This window comes from Gasterosteus aculeatus, chromosome 15 (genome assembly GCF_964276395.1).
Source record: "Gasterosteus aculeatus chromosome 15, fGasAcu3.hap1.1, whole genome shotgun sequence".
Taxonomy (NCBI): Eukaryota; Metazoa; Chordata; class Actinopteri; order Perciformes; family Gasterosteidae; genus Gasterosteus; species Gasterosteus aculeatus.
In genome coordinates, this window is record NC_135703.1 from 19,519,780 (window position 1) to 19,529,289 (window position 9,510).

Sequence of the window (9,510 nt, forward strand, 5' to 3'; positions counted from 1 at the left end):
GTACCATGTTGTCTGCAAAATAGTCATACAAATCATATGACCAATAAAATAAAACTTTATAGCTAATGGTTAAAGTGAATTAGTCTACAAACCACCTGCAGAGAGAAGCTTTCAACATGTGCATTGTACAGGAAAAGAGACAGACACCACATCCTGTATTCTTCAAAGCAGAGGTCCCCAACCACTAGGGGTGGGAATCTCTTGGCACCTCACAATTCGATTTGATTCGATTAAGATTCAGAGGTCAACGATTCGATTCTAAACCGATTATCGATTCTAAACTGATGAAACGATTATCAATGCATCTCGATTTTCTAAATTTTCTCAAATCTGAGTTTGAGTTTTTTGTAAGAGAAAAAATAATCTTTGTCACAAATATGATTTTCTATTAACAATGCAAGAACCAATGCAGCTTGCATTTCAACACAATATGGAAGTAGCCTATGTAAAAAAAATATTAAACATTCATTTTTCTTTTAAATTATTAAAGAAAAATCTGCTCTTAGTCAATGATAAGAAGACCTCAAACACAAAATGCCCCTTTTATTATGAGTAATAAGCAGCATATCCCTGAGACAGAAAATAAGTTATGCTACACAATAATACGCTACTTTATGGCGTTTGCATTTCAACACATTTGTACAGTCGAGAGTGTGGTTAAAACAGTGAGTTGGTTTATTTACACACTGACAGAAACCAATTGAATCTAACAATGAAAGGAATGCAGTACTAAGGCTGTCGTTGTCGACATCCACATGAATGTTAAAGTCACCCACAATAATTACCTTGTCCGTTTTAAGAACCAAACTCGTTAAGAACTGTGAAAATTCAGAAAGAAATTCTGAATAAGGACCTGGGGCCCTGTACACTATTACAAAGAGAACCGGCTGGATTATTTTCCAGGTCGGTTGCGAAAGACTGAAAACCAGGCTTTCAAATGAGTTATAATCCACCTTAGGTTTAAAGTTTATTAAAAGGCAGGAGTCATAAATAGCTGCCACTCCCCCGCCTCGGCCTGTGCCTCGGGGAATATGAGTATTAACATGACTCGGAGGAGTCGCTTCATTTAAACAGAAATATTCCCCATTCAACAACCACGTTTCAGTAAGACAAAATACATCAACATGGTGATCTGATATTAGTTCATTTACCAAAACAGCTTTAGATGACAGAGATCTGATATTCAAAAGACCCCCTTTAATTCTCCTATTTTGTTGCACTATTGCATTATTAGTTTTAACTTTAATTAAGTTATTTACTACAACTCCTCGGTTGTTTACCTTTAACTTAGATAAGTGTGTCCGTGGGGCAGACAAGGTCTCTATAGGGTTCATTATGCTGAGTGACTGCTCAGATTGAAGCGCAGAGAAGTGTGTAAGACTGCGACTCTGCTCCCTGGTCTGAACTCTGGGTCATGGATTAAGTCCACTAAGAAACTGGGTCAGGTTCATAGAAAGAAGTTCAGCTCCGTCCAAAGTGGGATGGATGCCGTCCCTCCTAATCAGACCAGGCTCTCCCCAAAACGTCTTCCAGTGATCAACGAAGCCCACATTATTTACTGGGCACCACCTCGACAACCAGCGGCGGAATGACGACATGCGGCTATACATGTCGTCACTTGTCAAGTTTGGGAGGGGGCCAGAGAAAACTACGGTGTCCGACATTGTTTTAGCGTATGTACATGTAACAGGTGTTTGACTCCACTTGCCATCGCTAAGAGTCATGACAGGGTGTCACGTGGGTGCCCTCTAGTGGGTCCCTGCGGACGTGGGTGCGACACCCTGTAGCTAAAAAGTTAGTCTGCTGCAGGGTGTGTAACTGTTATGATGCCACGAGGTTCCTTCTGAGAACTTAACTTGTGTGTGTTCGCCAGGTATGTCATGTTGTAGCTAAAAAGTTAGTCTGCTGCAGGGTGTGTAACTGTTATGATGCCACGAGGTTCCTTCTGAGAACTTAACTTGTGTGTGTTCGCCAGGTGTCTTAACGTCACACAATAAACGGCCGATACGAGCCGAATGGGGTCCGTGTCCTGGTGGTGATTTTAACAACACAACGCAAGCAAGAGTACAACCGCTACATACACACGGATTCCACATTAACTTTAGTGACCTCCGAGCAACGTAATCGGGAGTCATTACCGCCGACATGTATTACAATCTTACTGTATTTACGTTTATCCTTAGCCAGCAGTTTAAGATAAGACTCAATGTCGCCCGCTCTGGCTCCCGGTATACATGTAACTATGGTCCCTGGTTTCGCTAACTTCACGTTCCTCAGAGTGGAGCTACCGATCACCAGAGGTGGCTTCTCAGCGGGTGTGTCGCTGAGTGGGGAGAAGCGGTTTGAAACGTGAGTGGTTGGTGGTTAACCGTGTGCTTCCACTTAGACTTATGCTTACTCCGGACAGTCACCCAGCCTCCCGGCTGCTCGGGGGTTGCCGGGGGACGGCTAGCAGGAGCGAACGCTACGTCTATGTGGCCCGCACCGGCTACGGGGGTAGGCGGGGTAACTACAGCGGCTAACGACTGAGCTTCCATGGTGCGGAGCCGTGCTTCTAGCTCACTAAGCCTCGCCTCCAATTTATCAAATATACTACACTTCTTACATGTACCATTATCCATAAGGGAGGCAGAGGAATAGCTAAACATGTGACACACCGAGCAAGAAAGAGCAGGAGAGGCAGGGAGGGAAGACATCACCAGGTTAGCTGCTAAGCTAATGCTAACGCTAATAGAAGTAACGTTGACGCTAAACAACGTCCAAGCAACTATTCGATGGAGCGAAAATTTGCTAGGCGGTGAGGCGTTTAACAGCGCCTCACATAGATAAGAATTCACCGTTGTGATGAAAAATATCACGCTACAGTCAACTCAGTATAGCTAGAGCTGTGAAAAGTTCGATGACATCAAACACGCTGGTAACAGGAAGTGACGCAACACGCTTACCGTCACCGCTGTGTGTCTAAGTGTGCGTTTTAACAAGAACAGAAGGTGTCAACAGTCACAGTCCACAGGAGCTTTCTCACACAGCTTTCATGATTAATGAGGGTCCCAGCAGACCCTGACAACTGCACTCAGTGATGTTCTGCAGACAACTTTCTTCAAGAGCTGGGAGAGCGAGCAGGGGAGGGAAAGCGGGGGTACAAATGTTGACAAAATTTTGCTCTGATATTAACAGCGGGTAACTTCTAAGGGTCCCAGGCCAATCAAATTTATGCTACATTGATGCTTCTAAAGCTTTCAATAGAATTTGTCATGAAACAATGTTTATGAAGCTGCTAGCGAGAGGGGTCCCTAAACCTCTTGTGAGGATTTTGATGTTCTGGTATGCCAATCAAACTTTTCATGTTAAATGGGACAATGTCGTATCAGCTCCTTTCTATGTTGGTAACGGAGTTTGACAAGGAGGAATTTTATCTCCCTTTTTGTTTAATGTTTATATGGACAACTTATCAAGCTGAATAAGACAAATACAGGCTGTCTTGTAGGTGAATCTATTGTCAATCATCTGATGTACGCAGATGATTTGGTGTTACTCAGCCCATATAGTGCTGGGCTGCAACAGATGCTAAGGGTGTGCTCTCAGTATGGCATAGATCATGATATAAAATGTAATGCAAAGTACCTTTTATCTATCTGGCAGTCCCCTTGGTGTTTGTGAGGAAATAAAATATCTGGGCCATGTCATTTCTGATGATTAGACAGATGACAATGATATATATCGACAGCGCTGTAAAATATATTCTCAGGCCAATATGTTATTAAGGAAGTTTTCTATGTGCTCAGACTCAGTTAAATGTTCCCTGTTTAGAACCTACATAACACCATTGTACACTGCTCAGTTGTGGTCTAAGTACGGGAAAAGGAGTATACAGAGACTGAAAGTAGCTTACAATGATGCTTTTAGATTCGCTCTTGAGACAATTGATGTATGGTTTCATGTGTCGACTGGACAAATCTGAGAACTGTATAGTAAAGAGCGGCTATCGATTTACTTCGACATTAAAACGACATTGGCACAAAAGTCTTCATACTTTTTAATGAACTGTATTATGTATCTTGTATCTTCTTATTTTTCTCTCTTTTTTATAGATGTACGTCTGTTATTTTATATGGAAATTGGCGTCTGAAACAAAGATTAAAAAAAAAATTAAAAAAAACCCCAGGTGGATCCAGTTCTTGAAGTGGCGTTTGAGTTGACAGGGTCGGACGCCAAGGCCACGATCCCTTTAGGCTCTGTGGTTCTATCAAAACAGATTATGTTATGTCCTGTTTAATGATTTTAAACTGGTGTTGAGTAAAAAGTCTTGTCACACTAAACCACAACATACTGCAGGCCCTCCTGTCACGGTAAGCGTGTCGCCAGCGTGTCTGATTGTGTCTCATCAAACTTTTCACAGCTCGGAGTTGATTGTGTCGTGATATTTTTCAGTACAAGCGGCAAATTATCTGTTATCTAAGTGAGGCGTTGAACGTCCAGCAATTTTACGTTCAATCGAATAGTTGCTTAAACGTTGTTTACATTAAACGTTACTTCTATTAGCATTAGCTAACGTTATATTAGCTTAGCTAACCTGGTGATGTCTTCCCTCCCTGCCTCTCCTGCTCTTTCTTGCTCGGTGTGTCACATGTTTAGCTATTCCTCTGCTTCCCTTATGGATAATGGTACATGTAAGAAGTGTAGTAGATTTGATAAATTGGAGGCGAGGCTTAGTGAGTTAGAAGCACGGCTCCGCACCATGGAAGCTCCGTCGTTAGCCGCTGTAGTTACCCCGCCCACCCCCGTAGCCGCTGCGGGCCACATAGACGTAGCGTTCGCTCCTGCTAGCCGTCCCCCGGCAACCCCCGAGCGGCCGGGAGGCTGGGAGACTGTCCGGAGCATAAGTCTAAGTGGAAGCACACGGTTAACCACCACACGGTTAACCACTTCACGTTTCAAACCACTTCTCCCCACTCGGCGACACACCCGCTGAGAAGCCAACTCTGGTGATCGGTAGCTCCATTCTGAGGAACGTGAAGATAAACCAGGGACCATAGTTACATGTGTACCGGGCGCCAGAGCGGGCGACATTGAGTCTTAAACTGCTGGCTATGGATAAGCGTAAATACAGTAAGATTGTAATACACATCGGCGGTAATGACTCCCGATTACGTTGCTCGGAGGTCACTAAAGTTAATGTGGAATCCGTGTGTACATACGCTAAAACAATGTCGGACACCGTAGTTTTCTCTGGCCCTCCCAAACTGGACCAGTGACGTCATGTATAGCCGCATGTCGTCATTCCGCCGCTGGTTGTCGAGGTGGTGCCCAGTAAATAATGTGGGCTTCGTTGATCACTGGAAGACGTTTTGGGGAGAGCCTGGTCTGATTAGGAGGGACGGCATCCATCCCACTTTGGATGGAGCTGAACTTCTTTCTAAGAACCTGACCCAGTTTCTTAGTGGACTTAATCCATGACCCAGAGTTCAGACCAGGGAGCAGAGTCGCAGTTTTACACACTTCTCTGCGCTTCCATCCGAGCAGTCACTCACCAAAACCATAATTAACCCTATAGAGACCTTGTCTGCCCCACGGACAGTTATCTAAGTTAAAGGTAAACATACGAGGAGTTATATTAACTATTTAATTAAAGTTAAAACTAATAATGCAATAGTGCAACAAAATAGGAGAATTAAAAGGAGAGACTTTTGAATATCAGATCTCTGTCATCTAAAGCTGTTTTGGTAATATTTCATCATGAAGAGACTCCTCAGAGTCTGTTAATACTCATATTCCCCGAGGCACAGGCCGAGGGGGGGGAGTCGCAGCTATTTATGACTCCTGCCTTTTAATAAACCTTAAACCTAAAGTGGATTATAACTCATTTGAAAGCCTGGTTTTCAGTCTTTCGCAACCGACCTGGGGAATAATCCAGCCGGTTCTCTTTGTAATAGTGTACAGGGCCCCAGGTCCTTATTCAGAATTTTCACAGTTCTTAATACTCTTAAAACTCAGGTCCTTAAAACAAGGTTATTATTGTGGGTGATTTTAACATTCATCTGGACGTCGACAACGAAAGCTGTCACGGGAGGAGTCAGGACGCTACAACACGGAGGGTGTGATTAGTTCCCTGACGGGGTTTATTGACATTTCTTCAAGATACCAGGCAAGCCGGTGTACAACACATGCAGGAGGATGGTAGGGCTCCTCTTGCAGGCCGTAGTCAGGTGGGCCGTGGGGTCAACGACACGCCCAGGTTTCCACGTCGTGCGGGCTGAGTGTCAGGCGCTGGTCACTGGGTGACAAAACAAGCGAGGTTGGAATACATCTGTCTCACTCGCCCTCTTGTTTGGTGTGAGCCTGCTGCTTAAATGGGGTTGGGTTAAGTGGCACCAGCTGCCGGTGCTCAACCTGTGATTGCGGTGCGGCCGGTTTCTATGGCGTCTGATTGCAGGCCTCAGGTGACTCACCACACGGCCTTGGTACTGCATTTATTTCATTGTTAGATTCAATTGGTTTCTGTCAGTGTGTAAATAAACCAACTCAACCATTTTGTCGATGCGGCTCTTTGAGAGTGGCGCTGGACGCTATTGCTCCTCTGGAAAGAAGAATAGCAACAAGAAGGAAGTCTGCTCCTTGGTATAACTCTCAAACACGGAACCTAAAGCAAACTGTGCGGAAACTTGAACGATTATGGCGTTCCACCAAATCAGAAGGATCTAGGCTAGTTTGGCAAGACAGCCTTAAAACATAGAAGTGTCACACAATAGACCACATCATAGTTTATTTTCATCTTCACTGCATGTTTAATTTAATCTTCACCGCATGTTATCTAACTCTCCTGTCATTTCAGATCCTCCCACATCATCAGCTCATTACCCATACCTGGTTCTCCTTTCCCTCACCTGAAGCACATCCCCTCATCAGTCACTCACTATTTAAGGCCGTCGCATTTGTTTGTTCCAGCGTTTTTACGATTACCGATATCCCGTCCTGACCTAGCCTGCCTTCTCTTGACCATGAACCCTTTGGCTGCGCCCTTTTTGGATTTGTTTGCCTGTCGGATTGCCATCCTGTTTCTGAACTCTGCCTGTCACCGTTTACGGATTTCCTGCCTGCCCCTCTGGATTTGTTTGCCCACTGAACTGCTATCCCGGTTTTGACCCTGCCGGTATAAGTAAAGAACTTTTGATTGGATTCCGCCTCGGAGTTGTGCTTTTGGGTTCCTATACCTGTAACCCTTACAAGAAGAAGGCTCTCCGTAACGCAAGAGCATCTTATTAATCATTAATCGAGAAAAATAAAAACCACTCTAGATTTCTCTTCAGCACTGTAGCCAGACTGACAGTCACCGCTCTGTCGAGCCGTGTATCCATTTTGACCACCGTAGTAACGATTTCATGAATTTCTTCAATGATAATATTCTGACAATCAGAGAAAATTGAGGGTCTCCTGCCTTCAACCAGTAACAACCTGTCCTTAGATGTAGGAACCTTGGATGCAGTGGGCCCTGATGCCTGTTTGGATGCCTTCTCTTCCATCAACCTTGATCAACTGACTTCTGTAATATTCTGATAAATATCAGTGATATTTGATTTATTTTCATGGGAATGAGTTCAAAATATAAATGACTGACAACTGCTGCCGTTAGAATGTCTTATGACTCCAATTTTGAAAAAATTCAGATTTTTATTCAAAAGTATGTTTTCTCACCGTCGTGCCCCTTTATATGACTAAAGATAGAATTTCATGACTTTTTTGCAAAATATTTTGGGATTCTTTTCAGACGTGGAAGTTTAAAAAAAATTATATTGCTTTTATAAGTATGAAGTGAAACCCATGCAGGCTTAGCCTACACCACCTAACACAGAGGCGCCACTGGGTGGAGTTGAACCCGAGGCATCTGTCTGGGAGGCGAGAGTGCTAACCACTACACCACTGTACCGTGTCAAATGCTGCCGTTAGAATGTCTTATGACTCCAATTTCGAAAAAAATCATATTTTTATTCAAATGTACGTTTTCTAACCGTCGTGCCCCTTCATATGACTAAAGAGAGAATTTCATGACTTTTTGCAAAATATTTTGGGATTCTTTTCAGACGTGGCAGTCTAATAAAAAAATTCCATTACTTTTACAAGTATGGAGTGAACCCGATGCAGGCTTAGCCTACACCACCTAAAGCAGAGGCGCCACTGGGTGGAGTTGAACCCGAGGCATCTGTCTGGGAGGCGAGAGTGCTAACCACTACACCACTGTACCGTGTCAACTGCTGTCGTTAGAATGTCTTATGACTCCAATTTCGAAAAAATTCATATTTTTATTCAAATGTACGTTTTCTTACCGTTGTGCCCCTTCATATGACTAAAGATAGAATTTCATGACTTTTTGCAAAATATTTTGGGATTCTTTTCAGACGTGGAAGTTTAAAAAAAGTTTTTTCCATTACTTTTACAAGTATGGAGTGAACCCGATGCAGGCTTAGCTTACACCACCTAACACAGAGGCGCCACTGGGTGGAGTTGAACCCGAGGCATCTGACTGGGAGGCGACAGTGCTAACCACTACACCACTGTACCGTGTCAACTGCTGCTGTTAGAATGTCTTATGACTCCAATTTCAAAAAAATTCATATTTTTATTCAAATGTACGTTTTCTCACCGTCGTGCCCCTTCATGTGACTAAAGATAGAATTTCATGACTTTTTGCAAAATATTTTGGGATTCTTTTCAGACGTGGAAGTCTAATAAAAAAATTCCATTACTTTTACAAGTATGGAGTGAACCCCATGCAGGCTTAGCCTACACCACCTAACACAGAGGCGCCACTGGGTGGAGTTGAACCCGAGGCATCTGTCTGGGAGGCGAGAGTGCTAACCACTACACCACTTTACCGTGTCAACTGCTGCCGTTAGAATGTCTTATGACTCCAATTTCGAAAAAATTCATATTTTTATTCAAATGTACGTTTTCTCACCGTTGTGCCCCTTCATATGACTAAAGATAGAATTTCATGACTTTTTGCAAAATATTTTGGGATTTTTTTCAGATGCGGAATTTTTCAAAAAGTTTTTCGATTACTTTTACAAGTATGGAGTGAACCCAATGCAGGCTGAGCCTACACCACCTAAAGCAGAGGCGCCACTGGGTGGAGTTGAACCCGAGGCATCTGTCTGGGAAGCGAGAGTGCTAACCACTACACCACTGTACCGTGTCAACTGCTGCCGTTAGAATGTCTTATGACTCCAATTTCGAAAAAAATCAGATTTTTATTCAAATGTACGTTTTCTCACCGTCGTGCCCCTTCATATGACTAAAGATAGAATTTCATGACTTTTGCGAAATATTTTGGGATTCTTTTCAGACGTGGAAGTTTAAAAAAAGTTTTTTCCATTACTTTTACAAGTATGGAGTGAACCCCATGCAGGCTTAGCCTACACCACCTAACACAGAGGCGCCACTGGGTGGAGTTGAACCCGAGGTATCTGTCTGGGAAGCGAGAGTGCTAACCACTACACCACTGTACCATGTCAA